Raw genomic sequence first — 24,956 nt, forward strand, 5'->3', positions numbered from 1 at the left:
TTGTTGAATCTTAAAAACTAACAAACATTTTTTTCTTCATCACAATTACTTAATTAAATGATACATACATTCATAAGATAAATACATATAATATTATACAAAGCTTGGTTAAAGAAATAACAAATAAAAAAAGTTGATTGCAGTTCATTAACTAAATTGTACTTCATTATAGTTTCTTCACAATTACACTTTTGGAGAACAATTAAGAACAAAAAATACGCATCTTTTTCTTAAAACTAACAAAAAAAAGTATTCAATACATGATAGTGGAGGTAGTTGCCGAAAAGGGGTTTTGCTTAAATTTTGTTTTACGTAGGTTATACTAATAACGTCTGTCCACCAATCGATCAATCGATCAGTCTGTCTGTCTGTCTGTCTCACTTTTTGTCATAATTCATTCATTGATAAAAACAAAATAAAAAATATATAAAATGTTTATTTGTTTTCAATTCTACGAATAAAGTCAAGCTGCCTGTATACTTCTCCAAAACGAACTGAATGTGCGTGTGGGTTCACAGTAGATTGAAAATATTTTTGTTCTGCGATGACTAGGCTCAATGGGGAGGTATAGATTTAGTATGATTGAAAGAATATAGGTATTTGTTTTTTGTTTGTGCAATTAACCAGAAAACATTTTAAATGAATTTGTAATATGTTGCGCCATTGGCTATGAAGCTATGGTAACATTATAATTCCATAAATTGAATTTTAATGGCAACACATTGTTTTCATTAATTTTCTTATTATTCCGATTAAAAAACTTTGAAGGCTATTAAATGAAATAACGAAATATATTATTCAATTGGCGCCCAACTTGGTGGCCACTTTCCTCACACGAGTGCTATGGTGATCTGCACACATTTGTTCAATTGGGTTCTAATATTTAATCTATATTATTCAATATTCCCTTTGTATTTTTTTGTTGAGCTATCGCTACAGCACGAGTCACAAGTGAGCTGACTCTTCTAAATAGGAATACAAGATGACACTCTTTTACCTGAAGTCCAATGACTGAGTTCATTAGAAGCTTCATGTTTTTAACCCAAAATGTGGCGGTTATTTTTAGGGATTTTTTCAAGTTGCATTGGTCAGTTCAAAAGATGACTTCAAGTGTATCAAACTTATAATGGAATGGGAAAAATAACTTTTATACTTTTTAATTTCTCTTAACAATAACAGACTACATAAATAGATATAGGCAAATACAAATAAATTTTCTAATATTGCAAAAGTATTTTTAATGGGCAATGTTTCATATGTACATATTTTTTTAACATCACGTATTGTCCATTCATATCTAACAGTAAGCTATCTATACAGAGAACTCGCTCACGTATTGAAAAAGGAGAACAGAATTTATATAATTCCCATTATATTCCCATTTGTAGCAATACCCAGTGAGAGAGAGAGTCTTTCAACTCTTTAAACCAAAAATTGTTTAGTATGAAACAAGAGTTTGGCAATGTTGATGTGTTTGTTATTCTTAGCATTAATGATTAGTTCGTATCGGAACAGTGGAAGGTTAGGATTTCTTCTCTCTTGCCGCTCTAAGAAGAGTTGGAGAACTTAAGGCCTAAACAGAATGAGGAGCGTCGCGTTGAAAAATGCAACTCTGCAAACAAATGTCAAAAAAGCAACTCGCAAAAGTTAAACAATTTTTAACTTTGATGACCAAAAACACTACTCCAAATGTGGCTACACCAAAAGACGTTCGACGTCAAGCGTCAAAGTTGACAATTTTTCAATTTTTCCGCGTTGCTTTTGCGGAATTTTTGTGCAGAGTTGCATTTATGCAACGCGACGCTCAAAAACAAAGCTCAACGCTTTTATTCTGTTTTAAAACAAAAGTGTACTCTACACCGTACTCAATAGTCTTGGGATATGTGGGCACCTTAATCAATTTGCCAAAAGTGCTGATGAAGTTACATGGCATAAACCACATCATGATACACTAGCCAATCAAAGTGTTTTGAATAACAACTCACTCTTGCTCAACTTTTATAATTTCTTTGTTATGCGATTCTTTGAATAGAAAGCATTTAATATGATCTCGAGCTGGAAGATATTCGTAAAAACTACGAAAAGATTTTAAAGATCAAAATAAAATAGACATCAATAGGTACTAACAAAACTCATTAAGCCCATGACGAAGTTAATTTGTTTCATAAAACTTTGTATATGGATTTTATCGAATTTGAAAATTTAAATTCTTGCACACTATAGGTAGGTAGGAACAGCCTTTACCCGCTTTTGCTATTTATTTGATTTAAACCACTGATTTTACCACACTCTCACGAACACACTTTATTTTAGAAATACCATGGTATTCTATTATCGTATTTAATGTTAGACATAGCATTTACGTTTTGAAAATTTATAGAACTTTATTTCCCATAATAGTATGGGAAAAAGAAAAGCATTCTAAATTACATAGGTCAGCTGAGACAAAAATTTTGCCAATATTGGCAAGTGAACGTGCTATTCAGTGTCACTTCGCTTTCATTAGAAACTCTATACAAAACAGTGTTAAAATCTTATGATTTATCTCAAAAGTGGTAACAGTCTATTAATCCAGTTTTTACCGAACTTTTGCATGCTGGTCTTGAAACGTGCAAAAAGTTATAAACATGGCAATCTTGATGAATCAAACAAAAAACGTTTTTTTTGAAACTACTGTTTTCCATTCCATTGTTGTAAATTTTTTCTTGATAAAGATGACATGTTAAATTGTGTGTAAAGCTTAATGATTTCTTTAAAAAAATAATCATTTTAGTCTTTGTTCTCTTTACCAAGCATGACAAAACACGGATAGACATTTATAAATTCATTATTATGTGAAACTAAAGGGTGATTTTTTTGAGGTTAGGATTTTCATGCATTAGTATTTGACAGATCACGTGGGATTTCAAACATGGTGTCAAAGAGAAAGATGCTAAGTATGCTTTGACATTTCATCATGAATAGACTTACTAACGAGCAACGCTTGCAAATCATTGAATTTTATTACCAAAATCAGTGTTCGGTTCGAAATGTGTTCAAATTTTGACAAATTTTGTTCAGCGATGAGGCTCATTTCTGGTTGAATGGCTACGTAAATAAGCAAAATTGCCGCATTTGGAGTGAAGAGCAACCAGAAGCCGTTCAAGAACTGCCCATGCATCCCGAAAAATGCACTGTTTGGTGTGGTTTTTACGCTGGTGGAATCATTGGACCGTATTTTTTCAAAGATGCTGTTGGACGCAACGTTACGGTGAATGAACACATTTCGAACCGAACACTGATTTTGGTAATAAAATTCAATGATTTGCAAGCGTTGCTCGTTAGTAAGTCTATTCATGATGAAATGTCAAAGCATACTGAGCATCTTTCTCTTTGACACCATGTCTGAAATCCCACGTGATCTGTCAAATACTAATGCATGAAAATCCTAACCTCAAAAAAATCACCCTTTACTTTATAATGTCAATACATTTTTGAATCTCTTCGATAGAAGAAAGAAATTTCTTTGTTTTATCCAAGATTAGAAACTTCATGTACAGATCTAATACTGAACCCAATGTAACATAGCCCACATTTTTTGCACTGTATAGGTATCGAGCGCAAAGTTGCGGTGTGATATCGATAACATGTCACAACAGCAGATAATACGTTATTTGCACCAAACAGAACTGAAATAATAACCATCATAGTTATCTATTTCACCTTAAGGTTCGGAGCCACGTAGAAGTGCTACAAAATGCAAAGTGTCAGTAAACGGCTTCAACTGTTCAAGTGCAAAATACTTGCCGTGTTTTATTTTAATTCTCTCCGATGAAGGACAGCTGTACTGGATTATTATAAATATCATTCGGCAACAGACATTCGACAGATTTGCACTGTACGAGGTCTGATCAAAATATAACCGTTATTTTCAAATTATGTGAGTTACGCATGTTCCATTTTCGGATTTTTTTCCTGTTATGTTGGAACACATATCTGATATATATTTTTTGGTAGTATCAACAATTTTCGATTGTCAGTTCGTTTTTGACAGTTAAAAAGGTTAGTCGTGTTTTAGTGTGTTTCCCGATTTATTACTATTCAAAAAATGGATCAAAGAAACTGTATTAGGTTATGTGTAACCAAAAAGCGCGTTTCGGAAGTCGCACGGGGATGGGAAGAAACGGAAAAATCGGAAAAAAATCTGAAGGGGATTACTTTGAAGGGAACAATATAGTAATGGATGAATAAATAAATACTTTTTGAAAAAATGTAAGAAAATGGTTATTTTTTTGTCAGATCTCGTATACTTTTTTGGCTCTCAGATCATAACTTCGATGAGCTACAAACGTAAGGACGATGTTAGTATTACTTTGAAGGGGACAAGATAGTTATTGATGAATAAATAAATACTTTTTTAAAAAATTTAAAATAACTGATATTTTTTGATCAGATCTCGTATAGTCCCAAAATAAAATACATCAACTACCTTCTTATAGTACTACGATTTCTTAAAGTGCCACTATGTCTTGAAATACTACGTAGAACATCATCTCCCAGCACAGTGTTTTAAATGGCCAAATCTTCTTTAGATACGAATTTATTGTTGACAGATGTATCTAAATATCTGCAAGAATATTTAAATCTTAGATGAGTAATACAAAAGTATAGAGGAATGGGTTTAATTTAAATAATATGTACATACATTATAGGTTAATTAACATTAAAATTATGGTAGTGTTTGTAGTTTTTCTTTGAGTAGAATAAAAAACTTGAGTTCAGTCAATAAAGTGAAATATTTAAAAAAAAAATTACATCGTTAATAAACTAATATACACACTGTAATAAATAGAAAAAAAGTTTTCAAAAAAATTAAACATAAACTTCTGAGTCAGACTACTTAAAAAATTATAAATACAAAAGAATTAAAAACAAAACAAAAAATAATAATATAAGAAGCCTTATAAAAATAACAAGAAGGCCTTGATTCTCTCCTGGACGCTAAACCATCCGCCGCATTAGCTGTGCTTATGTGAAAATATTCGAAGTTTAATTCAGTCATTTTTTTGTGAGGTTGGCTGTGATGATTGTATATAGGATGTGATTGCTGGTGACTGAATGGCGGTGTGTGTATATATATATATTCCCTAGAAGTTGTATGGTTTGCTGCATTTTGCCTTGTCAAGGGATGAGCTCGGGATCCACTAACTGGCTGGATGGCTGGTCACTGTCGTCGTTTATTTTAGTTTTGCGGTTCCAGTGAAAAACTTAATTAAAATCAAATCACATCACAATTCAAAGCATTGATTTCAAACAGAATTGGAGAAGACAAAAAAGCCACAGCCAGTCAGCGAAATTCCCTTCTTCGCCGCCACATTGTTGACTGGGGCGACGTTATCCGCTATCACTTGAGTCTTGGCGGCCTATTGCACGGGCAATGAGTACGGACATCATGGGATGTGGTTGCGGAGATGATGGGAATGGGGTATGACTGTTGATTGTTATTTCAATGAATTGCGCCTCCGTTCATTTTATTCCTTCTTTAGCGGAGCGAACAAACTGTTGTGCTATTTGGTGTCTTGTTTACTCGGTTAGGGGGTCTCGCATTTGTTAATTTACAAAAGCAGCTGCCACATTTAAAAGCGATGAAGATATGATGATGGTGTCGTTCGGCTTTCAATTGTCTTTAATTCCAGTCATAAATCATAATTCAGTTCAGAACGAATGAACGAAACCACGAGTTGTCTCTGAGAACGTGATCATAAGTAAAGGGTGATTTTTTTGAGGTTAGGATTTTCATGCATTAGTATTTGACAGATCACGTGGGATTTCAGACATGGTGTCAAAGAGAAAGATGCTCAGTATACTTTGACATTTCATCATGAATAGACTTACTAACGAGCAACGCTTGCAAATCATTGAATTTTATTACCAAAATCAGTGTTCGGTTCGAAATGTGTTAAAATTTTGACAAATTTTGTTCAGCGATGAGGCTCATTTCTGGTTGAATGGCTACGTAAATAAGCAAAATTGCCGCATTTGGAGTGAAGAGCAACCAGAAGCCGTTCAAGAACTGCCCATGCATCCCGAAAAATGCACTGTTTGGTGTGGTTTGTACGCTGGTGGAATCATTGGACCGTATTTTTTCAAAGATGCTGTTGGACGCAACGTTACGGTGAATGAACACATTTCGAACCGAACACTGATTTTGGTAATAAAATTCAATGATTTGCAAGCGTTGCTCGTTAGTAAGTCTATTCATGATGAAATGTCAAAGCATACTGAGCATCTTTCTCTTTGACACCATGTCTGAAATCCCACGTGATCTGTCAAATACTAATGCATGAAAATCCTAACCTCAAAAAAATCACCCTTTATATACTTGGTTGGTCAAATCGAATTGGCGCCTGGGGATAGAGTTAAGGTAGGATTTTCAATTCCGTGGGTGGGGTGGATTTCTTAAAACATAGACATCTATAAAATACTGTTTACAAGTATCGGCTAAATAAACTCATATTTCGTTAACAGGTTAATAATGGAATTTAAATCCATAAGTATTCATTCAAAGAGGAAGAGTTGAAAATCATTTTCACTACATTAAAAAATGATTGTGGTGATAATGATGATGATGGTAATCGTTATCATCATTACAAATTTCCGAAAACACAGGGGTCATGCTCGCCTTCGATCTTTGGATCCTTTATAGTATTTTGCAGAGCAGATTAATCATGATTAATGATAATAATCACATATTTACAGTGATGAAGATGTGAATGATGCTGGCAACCCTTCCATAGCATCGATGTAATTTATGATAGTCTCTTCCATGGCTTGTTGCGTTTTATACTTTTTTGGTGTGTGTTCAAATCTTTGTTTAAGATGAGCAGAGGTTTTATTAACGGAATAATTTGGCTGATGTATTTTGCCTTTGTCCGCGAAAATTCCTTCCAATAACTACGCCGGTCTGCAAAGAAACAGAAGTAAAAAATATATATATACATATAATATATTTAAGGCAAGTAAAAAAATAGCATACAATTTTAATATAAAAATAATCTTTGCATTTATTACGAAAATATAAAAGAGCAATTGAAAATTACCACATAACATCCCATGGCCGCCGGTTGTACGTAGTTGAAGTTCTTCGTCGGTAAGGGCTGCCATAATACAAAATCTGTATCTGATATATTTTGAGTCTATAAAAAGACGGTATAGCAATAAAATTCGTAAAGTATAAGGGAAGTGCACGTAACATGCCCTCTCAGAATCATCGAATTTTATTTTGTAAATTAAATATCAGTAAAATTTCTTTAACCATTTGATTCGGAACTTTCGCTTTCAAAGTCAATTTGAAAATGTGGTGATGGCAGTTCTTCTGCACTTCTTATACTATATTCCAGATGAAAATGGGGGGTCTTAAGATTATTCGGAGATGGGTTAAAAAAGGGGCTAAACATAAATAAACTACACTAAAGCAAATTTATTAGTAAAAACCAAAATCTCAAAAAGTCCGCTGAATTTCAAACATCAGCATTCAAAATATTTACTAACATCTTATTAATGTTTGAAGGTCCTACTCTAGGAAGATTGCTCGACTCCGATTCCGGAGTCGACTCGGAGAACCTAATTTTTTAAAAACATTAAAAAAAATCATTTCATTGCCTAAGCCAATATGCTTAAAGAAAAGAAATAATTGAATAACTGAATATTCTATGAACATTTAGCGAAGAAATGTGGATTTTAATAAATTTGACATAAAACCGCAACTGCTTTCAAAAGTAGTGGGCTTATCGTTATTAGTTTATTTTTTTAATATAGAAACCATCAAATGCAACAAGACTCTTAAACGGTTTCCAAAAATCTCCCTTCTAAGAAATTTGAGAACATTTTTTTTTGATTTTTTGAGCTATAAAAAATTTGCCAACTTTCGACAAGCCAATTTTCCCACAACCACAAACCATCGTCTTTAACAGCCAATATAGGAAATTTATCAACCACATAAAAAAAAAATTAGAGTAATTTTTATTTTACTCGGCAATACTTTACGTTTTTTTAAATGCAAACCAAGGAAATGTAGAAATAATAATACAAAATCTGTATCTGAAATATTTTGAGTTTATAAAAAGACGGTATAGCAATAAAATTCGTAGGGTATAAGGGAAGTGTACGTAACATGCCCTCTCAGAATCTTCGAATTTTATTTTGTAGATTGAATTGCAGTAAAATATCTTTAACCATTTGATTCCGAACTTTCGCTTTCAAAATCAATTTGAAAATGTGGTGATGGCATTTTTTCTGCCCTTTTTATATCTTAAGAAGATTAATCCGAGATCGGTTAAAAAAGGGACTAAACATAAATAAACTACACTAAAACCAATTTGTTAGTAAAAACCAAAACCGCAAGGGCAAAGGAATGAAAACCAAAACCTTAAAAAGGCTGCTGAATTTCAAACATCAGCATTCAAAATATTATTCAAATTCAAATCAGCATTCAAAATATTATTTTTGGAGCTCCGACTCTAGGAAGATTGCTCGACTCCGATTCCGGAATCGACTCCGAGCACCTGATTTTTAAAAACATTAAAAAAAATTATAATTAAAAAAATCATTTCATTGCCTAAGCCAATATGCTTTAAGAAAAGAAATAATTTTCTCAATATTCTATGACCATTTAGCGAAGAAATGTGTAGTGGGATTATCGTCATTAATTTATTAACGGTTTACAAAAATCTCACTCTTAAGAAATTTAAGAAAATTTTTTGTTTGATTTTTTGAGCTACAAAAAAATTGCCAACTTTCGACAAGGAAATTTTCTCCCAAAATATAACCTTATATGACGGGAAAATTGTTTTGAACAATTTGTTTTCACTCGTTCAATACAAATTTCATTAGATTACCACTTTCCTAAGTCGAGCCAGAATTTTTCTAAGACAGTCCTATTTTTGGATATATTTCTACGAATTCGTCGTTAATGGGTTAAGTTCTTCTACCCATATTCGTCCATCCGTTGAACAGATAGTTGAAATCACAATAACGTTCGAACGAGTGAGGCTATCCCCAGGAAAATTTTCGTAGATACTTCTTATTGATGTAGGTCGTTGGCCGTTGCAAATGGGTCATTTGGTCCGGATTGATTTTAGTTTATAATTCTAAACAATTTTAAAATACTTAAAAATGTTGCCGATACCTGCAGAGAAAAAATTAATTACTAGGTTAAATTAAAAAATATGTACATTCAACAAAAAAATTTGCTGAAATCGATCCTATAAAGACATTTGTTTTATTGATAAACAATTTTGCAATTTGGATTTATGATAAGCTCAAATATTCAATAAAAGTGGTTATTAACTCCATAAACCAAATATTTGAAAGTTGCCCTTTCCTTTAAGCAACTTTTTTACTGTTTTAAAAAAAATTGATGTTCTTGACACGAACAAAAAACTCTTTAATACCTTGGATTAAATTGAATATAAGACATGAAATATATTGCTTAAAAATATAAATACACTTTATACTTAAAAGGAAAAAATTTTGAATCTCTCTTCATTGACGGGGACACGGTCTGTGAAGAGTATTATAAACAAATATATTTATATAAATATTTAAAATGAATCGTAATAAATACCAATCTTAGCATTTGCCTACAGAACCATGTGTATCTAACACAAATGTTATCTTCCGTCCTCAGCGTCGTTTTCCAAGTCAATATATCTCTATATGGATAATAATCTATTAAAATAAGATAAAATCAATAAAACTTATTTGTTATATATGCAACGTTTGCATTCGACAATTTTCTCCTATTTGTTGCGATTGGAATTTGTCCATTCTATTTGTTCACATTCTAATTTGTTTTTTCAATATTTCAGCGTAAGGTTTTTCACAAATTTTTTTTGTTACTTTGCAATTATAATTAAATAAATTATATTTTATGGGGAGTTAAATAAGCTATAATTTCTATCTTTCTTGATATTTTGTGTATGTATGTATATAATAGAAGCGAGCAATATATTTGACTCATTCTCACTTCTTTACCCAATGGATAAGACTGATGGATGGAGTGCAGATATTAATCCGCCCCATGCCACTATATAGGAATTCGGTGCTACTTCCAAAATACTTAATCTTTTTCCATGCCACGTCCCTAATTTGGTTCATGTCTGCGATTATGTCCCACTTAAGAGCCAGTGATAACAGACACACCTCATAAGATTTTCGCCGTCCTACGACTGTTTCGCTGTTCCACATTGTTAAATACTTAACACAGTGTTAGGGATTAACCAAGTTTATTGGCGGCAGTCCTCCCCCTTACTCCGTTATGGCCCGGCACGTAGTCCTCAACGCTGCGCCTATGCCAAGACAACATGTTCTCTGAACCTGTTGTATGATCCTTACACTTTTGCATTGTTTCTCCATCGCTGTCCACCAAACTACTGAGGCGTAAGTAAGTATTGGGCTAATCACGCTCCTGTAGAGCCACTGGACTATCCTCAGATTCAGGCCCCATTTCGAGCCTACTCCGTCTACATAGTGCCCAACATCTGTGAGCCTTCTCAGTACGCTCCTGAATGTGATACATCCAATTAAGTTTCCTATCCAAGATCACTAAGTACTTGACATTGTCAAATATCGAAATCGTTTTGTAGAGGAAACGTGGTGGGTCGAAATGGCCCACCTTCGTCTTCTTGGCGAACAGATATATTTCAGTCTTCTCTGGGTTAACATTAAGACCCCTAGGTCTAGCCCAGTCGTATGCCATCTGCAAGACCCTTTCGTCCCTTCTGCATAGCTGGGTCGGATCCATACCCCTAAAAAGTATTATATCCCTCGCCAGATAGTTCGCCTCCTTTTGTAGTAACGCCGGAAATATTCCATCAGGTCTGGATGACTTAAATGGTACTAAGCTCCTCAAGGCTTCTTTATGGTCAATTCCAATATGATAAGCCTTCGGTCAACCTTATAATTCCACGATTCGGGTATCTCGGTGAGTCTCGTCGTATCCTGTGGAAAATGCGTTTTTATCAAAAGCCTCAACATGTCCTCCGTTGTGTTTGCTCTCACTCCCATGTCGTCTACTAACGTTTCAGTTTGGGCATGGGTTTTTGAGAGGAACTTTTTATCTTGGCGGCGTCATTAATGCTATCGACCTGTTCGCAGAAAAGCTTCCAGGAGGTTATCTTATTGTATTCCTTGAGCCGTATGTAATACACATTTCTAATATACTTCCGCTTTTTTACGACGAGCACTGTTATAAGACCTCCGGACCTCTTTCCCAATGTTGCGAATCTCCCCAGACCACCAGGATTTTTTTTGGGCTGATTTCCTCTCCTGAAGAGGACAACTATCTTCGAAGGACCCCACCAGTGCAGTCGTAATCCTATTGACATTTTCGTCAATGTCTTCTGTGCTTGGATAATGTAAATTGTCTTGCCTAAGTCTTCTTCTGAGTAGCCTTCCCAATTTTGGCCAGTTGGTTTTCAACTTTTTACGGAAGCTTATCGGATTCGACGTTGGCCGTGCTATTCTAAACCTAAAGTAGTGATGGTCTGAAAAGGAATGCTCCATGGAGGCCCTCCAATCCTGAACCTCATCGAATAGATTATCCGAATGTATTGCCAAATTCAAATCCTCCTCTCTAATGTTCATAACAAAGCTAGCGGTGTTACCATTATTAAGTGTTATTAGGTGGTTGGTATTCAAGAATTCTGCCAGGGCTTTGCCCCGCTTATTAGTGTTGGTACTACCCCACGAAATGTGGTGAGAGTTCGCATCGCACCCTATTAGTACCTCGTTTCTAGTCTGTTTTGCTCTCCCAACCAACCGTTGCAGGTCCGACGTAAGTGGTGGTATCGGAGAGTCAAAAGGCAGATAAAGTGATGTAAGGTATGCTCCACCGTCTCCCTGTTGCATCCGACGTTGACAACCCTGGGAAAAATACATAATTTAATCTAATGTTTTAGTGTTAGGATTTTTGCTAATCCTAGTCTTCCCAATGTTGAAAGAGTGATTCGGCCCACTGTCCGTCAGGCGTTATCGAGTGTCCCGCCACTGCACCGCCAGATGGCTCAATGTGAGTGTATTTGCCTTTCTAGTCTTCCCAATCTTGAAAAAAACCGCCATGGCCCCGTAGTACGCCATGCCTTTAGTCTTAGCCAAACTTGTCACGGAGACTTGATCAATGCCAACTACAAGGAGAGTTCCTTCCTCCTTCTCCTCCCTGTAGAAAATCTCCCATTTTCTACGACCAAATCTTGGGTTTGCTTGTTCAAAATTTCCATCATGCGATCCGTCGCGTGTTCGCCACCCACATCCTTGATGAAGGCGTCGCCTTTGTGAGCTGTGGGATGTCCATCTTTCTCATAAGGTAGAGCTTTGCGCCCCAGGGAGTGTGGATACTTTCAACGAGCTTTTTGACGGTATCAATACATTCCGCTGACGCAATGCGCATCGTTAAGATGTCCCCTCTAAACTTGCAGCTCATAATTCGTTTGGGTGGACCCCCTTCAGAGTTCAACACATGTTCGATAACCCGTTTGTATACCAAATGCCTTACCTGGGACCGACGATCTGGTAGAATCATACCGGATGCACAGCCGATATCGATAACTGCATAAGTCATCTCATCTCTGTTGTGCTTCCTTGCCGTTCCGGCGTAAGAGGGCGGCTCCTTAGCTTTCTCAGCGATCATCTTCCCCTTCCGTGATGGCTGTGGCATCCTTTTGGAATTCACAGTCCTCCATGAAGACTCGGGGGCCATTCGCGCTTCCTTTGTTCCTGTTCCGACTTTGTCTACCTTTGCAGGACACTGTTTGGAGTCTTCATTTTCCCAGAGAACTTGAAGTGGGGAGCTCTTTTTCTTTTTCAGCATATTAGCAGTGTTATGCTTTTCGGGAGATCTGATTCTCTTTCCAGATTCCGTAGAAGTGTTTGGAATGTCAGTTCCATCCCTTCCAGCATCCGGCACTTTCGCCCGATTGCGCTGTCGGTACATACTCCTATGTCTCCTTCGTTGTGCCCCGGATCGCTTTCTCGGTCTGCTTGTGATCTTAGCAAAGCCATCGCTCACTTCCGCCGTCATTCCGCTGCCCCCATCTCTCGATTCGGCTGGGATGACTGTTTCATTGACTCTGTCGCTGTCTGAATCTGAGTCAGAAACGCCACCATTACTTAAAGTCTGGGCACAAACTGTGCATCCCTCTGGTTTATCGGTCTCTTTCTCATTAATCGGTCAAATATAGGTCAATATTTTTTTGTGTGGGAAAAGATATATTGTGAATTTCCAAAAAATCGGTTCAGATTTCCATATAGTTCCAATATATATAGTTTTTGGTATATCCCTTTAAAGTGACACAACATCAATTTTAAACAACCGATTGGGCAGAAAATTGCTGAAAATGTTGTTGAAGCTTAAGAGAAAATGTATGGGGAGTTTTAAAAAAATTGGTCCAGGTATGTATTGGGACAGTTTTATAGATTTTCCTTGTAAATGCTGTTGTCCTACATTTATCAACCGATTAGACCGCAATATACCACAAATATTGGTAAATGAGGAAACATGTGATAAATTTTAAGTAACTCAAATCAGATTTAGATATAATGCTAATATATATGCATACCAAGCTATTTGGTAGAATAAAACAGTAAATGCCCTTACATAGAGCATAGCACTACATCACATAAATTTTATGGTTGTTATCAGTATGTAAGTTTGATTGTTTTATAATTTTATTTAAATCAGAGCCATACACTTAAAATACCCTGGAATAAAAAAAAATTTCGAAAAAATGTCAATCAAAATGTCCAGTTTTTTTTATAGAGTAGTGTGCTTACATATATAGCAACAGAGATTAAGAAAATAGATCTGCATAAAATCTCAGATCACTTATTCAAACTTAAGTAATATTTATTTGAACTATGTGCCCAAGAGGTTGGACAAAAATTGGCATACAAGCAATACAAACAGCATAATATACGGAATATGCACATTTTTAGTATTGACTAATTAAAACAAAAAGATCACAATTTGATCTTTGACGTCGTGTTGGACACAGTGGGAGGTGGACTTCTGTAGGGTAAGTGATGACGAAAGGGAGTGGGAGGCGGTCGGGCATCTTTTGTGTCGTTGCTCCGCAATTGCGAGAACAGGATACAAGACTATGGGTTAACACTTTTTTCCGTGCCTGGATTCTCTCTATCTGTATTCTTCGTCCTATTTTTCATCCTCGAGTCTTGTGTCTCTCAACTGCATTTTACCTCGGTTGTTGAACAATAAACTGGCCTTTTCCTAAAACAGGTTTTCAAACTATGCGAAAAATATGTTTGTTTTATCACCCGGTTAAAACGGTCGAGAATATAAAATTTAAGTCATATATTCTTTAAATAAAGCCGATAATATTTCCTCAAATGACAGATCGAAGAACATACCGATTCAATTTTCTTATAGACACAATATTGATGGAATTTTTCCCAAAAAAAAAAGTCAGCAAGGGGAGGCTGGAGGCTGAACTTTTGTCTAGAGACCTTCCTACTTCCTTTATTAGAGCGTGATCCTATTTCCACAATACTCACACGTTTTAGAACGAATATCGTGAAGATTTATTAAGAAATGCGCATTACGTTGGAATGTTAGTAAAAATCTAGTAAACATGCATACGTAAAAGCTATAAATAAATCTGAACAGATGAACCAATATAAATACATTGTCTTTGTCTCTTGCTCTCAGAAATTATACCCGCCTTTGTAGACAAATAAACATAGACGAAAAACAGATAGGTAGATAGAAATGTATCATCTATTTGTCGACTACAAGCAAATTCACCCGATTAAGATATTTTAAACTGAATTTTAATTTTAACTTTTGCAAAATACTGTATACTTTCTACTTCCGTACACTTTATGCTTATTATATGTATATTAAATTTGTATAAGATCATAAATTTTATTAGATTTTGATGATTCATCACAAATGCCTAAAACTTAAATTTTTGCCCAAAAACAAATCGTCTAGATCGATGTCGACGTCGAAAACCCAATTCAATATTTGCCAAAGAAGTCTTTGTTAATTGCTTCGTATTATCCTGAATTGTTGTGCGAGTGGTCCATTACAATCGACTGGTTTAATTGTTATTGGCCATGGTGATGAAATTAGCCAGAGGAATGTGATGCTAATTCTACGGCATTGTTTGTATTTAGATGTTGAAATTTCACAGCTGTCAGATCGTCCATCTGTCCATAATTTATACAATGACTCACAAGAAGTCTAAACAAAATTGGTGTTAAAAGAGTTCATTTAAATATTTACAGTTGAAAAAACTTGGGTGATTTATAGTCAAAAATTATTCTCACCGATATGTGAAATTAGCTTGGAATTGCTCATATGAGAAGCCTTATTATCCAATGCACTCAGTTCGTGCTATGCGTGCAACTCAACTCGAGTTCAGCTTACAAAGGCCAACTGGCCAACAGTACCCATCAGCTGCAACAACAATAGCAATAATATAAACCGCAACAACCGCATTCGACCGCATAAACTTTGAACATTTCGAAGATGGAAAACGATAAAAAACGCTGTTACTAAATTTTGCATTACGCAAGAGCTTCCATTAACAACCGGTGCTCAAACGACGGCGCAGACACATTTACATGTATGTTAGGGGCACCATAAACCAAATTCGCATACATTTCTTTTTCAGTGGGATGGAGTAAACTTAACAACATATTGTAACCAAGAAAGAGCTCCACCCATGGCAGTAAAACTAGTCACTTGTAAAAAAAGAAATAATAACAAACACAAAAAAAAAAAAAATAAAACATGACAAAGTCAGCCGGCTGAGCAGGTTCCCCATGGGGTTGCAATTTAGGAGAAGATAAATAAGTCAGTATAATTCTGATAGATCGACTACACACTCGATCATTCGACTATTAGACTCAAAGGAGAATTCCAAAGACGCCCATTTCGAGAACTAAAACTAGAGAGAATAAAATATCTATTTTGCATACTTTTATCTAAACTTGTATATCAATGGACAGATTGATTGATTGATGCTAAAACAGTTCAAATGCGAATCTGGGGGTAACATAGTCCATATTAAAAAAAAATCGATTTATGGCTAGCCGCCACAATGGATTCTACTAAAAATTTCTAGTATGTGAAATTTTACTCAGTTTACTTTTGTATTAGTTTGAAGAAGTAACATTGGGAGCTTGATTTTTATTGGGGCGGCGTATACGTGGAGGTAAGAGGGCATGAGTGTACTCCTCGAACCTAATTTTAAGCAATTATGATAAAATATGAGACTTATGGACTCATAGACTAATAAACTTAAAGCACGGAATCAATTTTTTTAAGGGGTATGTCTCTTATCAGGCCTGGATTTTAAGCTGGTGTCGGAAGACATAAACGTTCTTCACATGCGAAATTCTAATGGTGTAAAAATATGGCTTACAGCATTGAAGGGTATAAACATTAGCCCGTGACATGCTATTAAGGAGATTTTTTTTGACAAGTAGAGCAACGCATACCCTCCATTTATTTCCTTTTTGATCCCATTAAGAAAACAACGAAATATTATTGCGATAGATTACCTATAATGCGTGCCGACACGACGCCTAAAGAATCCAGTTAAGTATTTAAGGTCCCGGCATGAAATTGGTAAACTAAGTACTCCTTCTTATTTCCTATCAGAAATAGCCTCGTCTTCTCACGATCCTATGGGGAGATCCGGATCGTGAAAAGACGAGGCTATTACTGAATGGAATTAGAAGAAGATCAGTGTAGCTTTTGATATCATAACGGGACACATAGGACTATGAGCTCACTTATGCAAAATCGGTGCGGCAAGTGATAGGATTTGTACGGCATGCGGATGATGAGACGTTGGAGCATTTCTCATATCATTGCCCGGCTTTCGCAGCTAACAGACCCTGCCACTTAGGAAGGGAAACAATTCCAGACTTGAACCAATTTAGGGGCGTGGTATGGAAAACAATTAAGGATTTTGTAAGTAGCACGGAATTCTTAACATAGACTTTGTTTTTCGAGTTTTTTTTTTGTTAGTATTTAGAGTGCACAACAAGCCGATTACTGGCTTAGGTGTATATCCAAAGGGTGATGATTTTTGAATTTTTTTTATAAAAAAATTTTTTTCTGTTGCAAAAATGAATGAACTTTCACCTATTAATGACTAAAAAAAATATTGAAAAATGTCGCGCGCAAATTAAATTTTCTTAATCATTTTGTGCGTGAGGTTTTTTATTGGATCTCCTAATATTTAAGATTTTCTTTAATTTTTAATACAACCCCATTAAAATATGATGCAGGGAAACTAAGTTGTATAAAAGTTATTGCCCTAATAAGTATTCAACAAGGATTCTTTGCCTACACTACGTTTCTGGCCGGCAAGTCAATTGTCCATTAGGTTGATAACTTTTTGGTTTTTTTTTCTCAAAAATTACGAATGAATTGTCTATTAAACAGTAAAAGATCACGCAGAAACCACATTTTGTGGGCGAGATTTTTTGCGAATCACCTTATATGTAAAATTTTATTTATATTTATATTCTAAAATAAAAACTCATCAATATATGGAACAGAGATATAAGGTTGTAAAAAAGTCATCACCCTAATGTTCATAGTGGCTTGGGGCGGATTAATATTTGCACCCTCTTTTCAATCTAACTTACATGGAAAAAATATAGACCTTTATTCGACCGATTACTTATGGTATTGACCTATAAAAAACTTTTCAAACAAGGTGTTAATTGCTTCAATAATTTTTGATATAGAAACCCGATTTTCCTTTGGATCGCGGCAAGTGATTAGTAAACAAGGCATACATTGAACATATTTATAACGAATTAAATTGTTATTCAATAGTATAAATTGTGCATAGATCAAGATTATATTCTATATATACATTGCGAATAGAAGTGAGAATGAGTCAAATATGTGTCTCGCTTCTATCATATACATAAACAAAGTGTCGTAAGTAAAAAAATATATCGAGAAAAATGGATGGTGTATCTTTTTTATGATTTATAATTGCATAGTAAAACGAAAATTTATTGTGAAAAACGTTACGCAGAAATAGTGAAAAACGCTGAAATTGGGATAGACAAATTCCAAACGCAACAAATTCGAGGAAATTGTAGAATGCAAACGTGGTATATATTCGTCTGAAGAATATGAATTATTTATTTTTATTACAGCAGTAAAAAAGTGGCTTAAAAGAAAGGGCAACTTTCAAATAATTGGTTTATGGAGGTTATAACCACTTTAATTTTATTCTTGAGCTTCTTATCAAAAATCCAAATTGCAAAATTGTTAACCAATAACACAAATTTCTTTATACGACAGATTTCAACAAATTTTTTAATTGAACCTAGATTTTATTTTCTCCTTTTCCACATTTATATAGAATTTATTATTTTAAAAAACATATAGTACATTGCACCAATACTGTGACTGTGATTAAATTTAAAGTTCGACTCAGAATTTCTTCCTGATTCGGCTTAGCCATGACTGTCTGCCACATATCCTTTCTGTGATGACTATCCGTCTGTAGTTTCTTTGTAATCAAGGTGCAAATTGCATTTGTTCACAAATCACTATTTAAGCCTAAAAACAAACGCTATGAAAACAAACGCTAAACAGTCTATGAAAACAAACGCTAAAAACAAACGCTATGAATTATGGTAAAAATCGGTTCAGATATAGATCCCATATTTACACTTATAAGGGCGAAGTTACACTTATAAGGGCGTATTTACTAAAATTTTCAACCGATTTTCACGAAACTTGCCTCCGATAAATATTTCGAGGTGTTACAAACAGAATTACTTGATTGTTAACCAACCCACCCAAAGGCGGCGAAAGCAACTTTTCTGTTTTTTTTTTTTTTATTTTCGGCAGATTTAACGTACCGAATCGCTAAGAAAGCGTATGGACTAGCAAAATATTTCATAAAAGAATTAATTAGTATTTGTGAATACCTAAATTACACATTCTCTGTCAAGCGGGTCTCGTACTTCAGTAAATGGGAACGGCAATGTTGCATGCTTGCCAACATTTTAATAAGTTCCAATAGACTATTTGCATGAAGTTTTTAATTTATTTATTCGCATGATGAACTGAATACACCGTTCATCTCATTTGTAACTTTTCTTTCTGCACAAAATATTTTGCATGGTAAAGAAAGTAATTCAGGCGTGTACGCATGTGTGCAGTAGTCAGACGAAGGCTGAATCGGAAATAGGTAAAGACATGTTAACGAATATGAAAGTCAGCTAAAGGTAATCGAGTCCAAAGTCTGAGGACATGCCTTTCAGACATGAGGGAAAATCAAGAAATTTTTTGGTAGGCATATTCAACGTTTAGAGGAATGGGAAGAATTAAATTAATAAGGATATGGATGACAAAAAGCATTTTGGTTAACGGCCGATCGTCGCTCACGTTCTAAATGGGTGGATGGATGACTTTGGTTTAATTTACAATTGAAATTAATTAATCTTAGTTGTGAATATTCTTTTCGTCGTACGTTGCAGCAAAAAATTGCTACGGAGAACAAACGAACGATAGCTACTGTTGTTTGAGGATGAACGAGCTCGAAAGTATCCACACGAGTGTATATTTAGAAATTCATAGAAGTTAGGGGCAAGTTGATGTGGTATAGATACTCAATCGCGTTGCTCCATTTCCCAAAAATGTTAGCATCATGAAAGGATGCTTTTAGATAGATTCGATGCAGAATGAGACTGCACGACAGCTGAATCTTCAACTTTTTACGCAATCTACTTCAGTTGAAAAAATTGTTTTATACTTAAATTAGATTTCCCAAAGTAAAAAAAAACAAATTATGTGTTTAATGAATTTTTGGAATATTGCTCAATGAATTGTAATTTATAAGTAATTTATGTAAATGGGACGGCTTGTTTTATTTCTTGTCTTTTTGTTTAAATGCTCCAAGGTAATTTTATAATTAAAGTTTTGTTGGCAGAACAAAACGTCAGAAAGAAGTATTAAAAGTAACGTCGATTTTAACAATTACTGAAATTATTCAAAAAAGATGTTTTATTAACTTTTGTGTGCGGAATAAAATTTCTGGAGCCGAAACATCCAGAATGTTGTATAAGCCCTTCGGTGATAATTGTCTGTTTCGAGCAAGTGTTTTTGATTGGTACAAATTATTCAAAGAGGGTGGAAACATGGCCATCAACATCGACTCACGATTAATATGTCAATAAATCAAGGAATTGTTGTTCGAGACTCGACGATTAACAGACGGAGACCTCGGAATTTCGAAGGGTTCAGTGAACACAGATTTAAAGAATCATTTGGGTCTAAAAAAAGTGAAATCACGATTGGTTCCAAAATGCCGCATTGATTCTTCGTGAGTGTTTGCTAATAATAATTTTTTATAATTTAATTTTCTAAAAAAAAAATACATAGATTGGATATTATTTACACCATTGGTTGAGTGGTAACTTTTTATTATTATTTATTTTTTTCTATCATCCAACACGCAGGGGATGTCCCCAATGAATGCAGTGCATTTCGTTGGCGAAAGGAAATAAGGAATTGGAGGGGGGAAAGGATGTAGAGTTTATTGAGTTTTGTCTTAAATCGCCGGATGTCAAAGTGGATGGGAAAAACATTAGACGGAAGTCGATTCCACATACGAACTGTTCGGGCGAAATAAGAATTCTCTCTATAATGCATTGTGCTGTCCGCTGACCAATTAATTACAAACGGGTGTCAGTTCCTGGAATGTCTAGTATCCCTGACAAACATCCTTACATCAGGAATAAGAAGACGAATATCAGACGAACACACACCATCAAAGTACCGATAGAACAGCGCCAAACAACCCACATTGCGACCATGTTCAAGGGGGGCAATAGAGTTGTATACCCACTGTTCCCAATTAACGCCATCGCTCTCCTCTATGCAAGGTCCAGTAGCTCCAGGGATGATTTTGAAGCTCCAGCCCATACATGTGAGTTGTACTCCATTTTTGGCCTTTATTTAGCACAATTCTTTATTAATTTTTTGGTTTAGTTAGCCGATGCGATGACATCACGCAAAAAAATAATTCGTTTCACATAAAGGAAAACGTTGGTCTTTTTAAAAAAAGAAAGTAAATTTTTTGCGATAAATTCTTGCAATTCGCAATTTGTGACAAATATAGCTTAAGTATGGTTGAAAATAGGATACGAATATTAATCCGCTCCATGCCAGTTTTGACATAAACCTAAGCCAGTAATGGCCTTGTTATGTGCTCTAAATATTAAGAAATAAACTCGAAAAATGAATCGAATCAGGAATTCCGTGCTTCTTAATTGTTTTCTATATCACGCCCCTAAGTTGGTTAGGTTATGTTAGGTTGAAAAGAGGGTGCAGATATTAATCTGCTCCATGCCACTATAGACATAAACCTAAGCCAGTAATCGGGTTGTTGTGCGCTCTAAAAACTAAAAAGTAACCTCGAAAAAGACACACTAACTTAGGAACTCGGTGCTACTTACAAAATCCTTAATTGTTTTCCATGCCACTCCCCTAAGTTGGTTCATGTCTGGTATAGTCTCCCCACCTAAGTGGCGGTATCTGTTAGACGCGAAAGCCGGGCAATGACAAAGGAAATGCTCCAATGTCTAGTAATCTTCTCCGAATGCACTACACATGCTATTGCTTGCCGCACCGAATTTTTACAAGTGAGCTCGTAGTCCTGTGTCCCGTCATGATACCAAATACTTCTTACTTCCTTTTAGTAATAGGCACGCCTTCTCACGATCTGGATCCCCCCATAGGATTTTCGCCATCCTACTGACCGTTTCGCAATTCCACAGTGTTGCATGCGCATTCGTCGCCCACGCCCTTAAATCGAACTGCATTGACCCGAAAGGCTTCGGGTTAACCAAGTTTATTGACGGCAGTCCTCTGCCTTCAACGAAAAATCATCTGCCCTTTCATTCCCCTTACTCCGTTATGGCCCGGCACCCAAGCGAAGCGGATTTTGCCATCCTCAGAGAAGACGTTAATCTCCTTCTTACAATGCAAGACTGTTCGTGGCCTTTCCGTCCTGGTTGTTATTGCACTTATGGCCATTTTACTTCACATATTTCACACTCAACGTCCTCGCATTAGCACGGATCTCCGCCTGCAGCGCCGTATTATGGTCAGGAAGTCTAAAACAGATATCAGTCCCTGGGTTCTATATGTACGCCTCAAGGCCCACTATTTCCCCAAGCTTTCATCCGTGTAAGATGATCTTCCAGATGGTAATACTAGGGTTCCGTGAATGCAAGACTGTGCCGCTACAGCAGTGCCTCGCACTCGACCTCAAGGTTAATTTTAGGTATCCGATCGGATACCTTTTCCCTTCCTTCCAGGTTTCCTATCGTCGCCTCGATTATACTGCGATGGTATGAGCTGCTCCCATTCTCAATCCATTCTCCCATCGCTTTAAGTCTCATAGCCGCAGTGGCTGCCTTACACTTAATCTGTATGTCAATGGGTCGGATATTTAGAAGTGTCTCCAGTGCCATAGTGAGCGTGGTCCCTATCACTCCTCCTATGCCAAAATGTTGCACTATGTTGCACTTTTTCTCCATCGCGGTCCACCAAATTACTGAGGCGTAAGTAAGTATTGGTCTAATCACGCTCCTGTAGAGCCAGTGGACTATCCTCAGATTCAGGCCCCATTTCGAGCCAACGGCCCGTCTACATAGTGCCCAACGAAGCGAAACGTTACACTGTTCGTAATAAAAGAAAAACTTCGTAATAAAAATATTTTGCTTGTTGTACAAATACTCCAAATGTTTTATTGTTGAGTGTAGGGAAAGGGAACTTTTATAATTTTATTTCATCATAATTTGGAGTTAGACAGACCAGTATACCGGCACGCTAGTCCACACTCATAGAAAAAAGTTAGCTGAAATTTGCAAACAATGTCAGCTGAATATTAGTAGTTTATTTTGCTGCTTTTGTAGCATTAGTTATGCAACTCCAGAGCAGCAGGTTTATTGCAGAAAAGTATGTTGTTTGCTAAAAATGACTGCTGTTTAATTATAAAGGGGATGTTAGAAGAAAAAATAAAATACAAATGTGGATGTGGATGTTAATCATCAACACTGAATGTAAACTTTCCATAATATTTTTTCTTTAAATTAAGATATAAAAGGCCGTGTCAGTCATGTACACATTAGTAAAGCAATAACAAAAAAGCGAGCGAGCTAAAATTTTTGTTATTTTTACTATGAAATTTCTATGGATATACACTACTACTGTGGTACTGGATATTTTAACATTGTGAATAATAGTGTAAAATCCAAAAAACAAGAAGATATTGTTAAGCGTACTGATCGTCTGAGAAACTCTCACTAATACCACATAGACATGTCCGTCTGTGTTTCCATGTTAATTTGCGAGCAAAGAACTTATCGCATTTTTTCGGATCCTTAAATTCATGCAGAGTTAGATAAAGCACCTATATGTGTTTTATCCGGTTTGGACAAATATAACAACAATTGATATTGATGTTTATTCCTTAGAAATCAGATATGAATCGTCTGGTTTTCACTGTAAGAGCCGATCTTCTAAAAATTTTGCACAATATTTTCTTCTAGGTTCAGATTTAGAAATACCATCCATGAATAAGCGTATCATTCGATTTCAGCTAATACTGCAATTATTTGAAAATATGTTCACCGATCATCACGGCACATAGTATTATTTCATGCCTGTTGATTTTGCGTCTTTAATTGCCTGTTGTTTACCACTGATTTTTTAAATCCACTTCATACTTACATACATATATGTTATTCTAAGTACCTCTTATACAGCGGTCAAAAAAAGTATTCATCATTAGCAAAATTGATAATAAATTCACTTATTTTGGGTAATTGAAGAAAATTTAAAGTAAACAAATAATGCAGTTTTATGCAATAGTTTATTTTTCGTAATATGTTTTAAAATAAATTCAAAAAATAAATTTAATTAGCGCAAAAAATGCAATTTTATATAATAACACCAAAAACAGAACAAAAAAAGTATTCATCATTGATGTGCTATCATCAAAGTCAAATTCAAATATTATTTGGGAATCCCCCTTTTCTGTTTTATTTAGTAAAGGAGGCTTTGCCCTTGACAGCAAATATTTAATTTCATTGAAAATATAGTTTTTGTCAAAATGGGTCGTAAGCAAAACGAGGTTTCTGATGAGGTAAAAGTTTTGATAATAAAACACCACAGGAATGGTTTAACTCAAAAAACTATCAGTGAAATATTAAATAGACCACGATCTACTATACAATCCATCATCAGAAAGTGGACAGAAACGAAAACTGTTGACAATAAACCAAGATCTGGTCGACCAAAAGCACTTTCAGTTGGAGATGTGCGTTGGCTAGTGCGGCAAGTTCAGAAAACTCCGAAGACAAATGCGACCATTCTTCGTAAAAACACTATGGAATATTTAGGGAAGGAAGTTACTACACAAACAATTCGAAATACACTCAAAAGGCATAGTTACAGAGGAAGAACTGCACGTAAGAAGCCCTTTATAAATAAAATAAACCGAGTGAAAAGGCTAAACTTCGCAAAAATGTATGTAAAACAGCCCGAATCATTTTGGAAAACAGTCATTTTTGCAGACGAGAGCAAGTTTAATCTTTTTGGGTGCGATGGAAAGGTCATAGTGTACAGAAAACCAAATACAGAGCTTGAAGAACGAAACACAGTTGCTACTGTAAAACATGGTGGAGGTGGTTTAATGGTTTGGGGGTGTATGGCGGCTTCAGGAGCGGGAAATCTTGAAATTATTAATGGAGTAATGGGTCATAAGTATTACATTGACATTTTAAAGAGGAATTTAAAAGATAGTGCTGTAAAACTTGGGCTTGGTAATAACTTTCAATATTATCAAGATAATGACCCCAAACATTCTGCTTTAAATACCAAGATGTGGATGCTGTATAACTGC

At 35.4% G+C, this 24,956-nt stretch overlaps 1 protein-coding gene across 1 annotated transcript in view; it reads right to left on the minus strand.

Moving 5' to 3' along the window:
* Window positions 1-6,284: 6,284 nt before the first annotated feature.
* Window positions 6,285-24,956, minus strand: part of LOC106084419 (probable G-protein coupled receptor Mth-like 1) — a 60,396-nt gene continuing 41,724 nt past the window's right edge. Inside the window, exon 3 of the mRNA XM_013248090.2 lies at window positions 6,285-6,943. The gene's annotated coding sequence lies outside the window, so the exon portion shown is untranslated. The remainder of the gene's footprint in view (window positions 6,944-24,956) is intronic.

The sequence above is a fragment of the Stomoxys calcitrans genome, chromosome 4, assembly GCF_963082655.1.
Source record: "Stomoxys calcitrans chromosome 4, idStoCalc2.1, whole genome shotgun sequence".
Lineage (NCBI taxonomy): Eukaryota > Metazoa > Arthropoda > Insecta > Diptera > Muscidae > Stomoxys > Stomoxys calcitrans.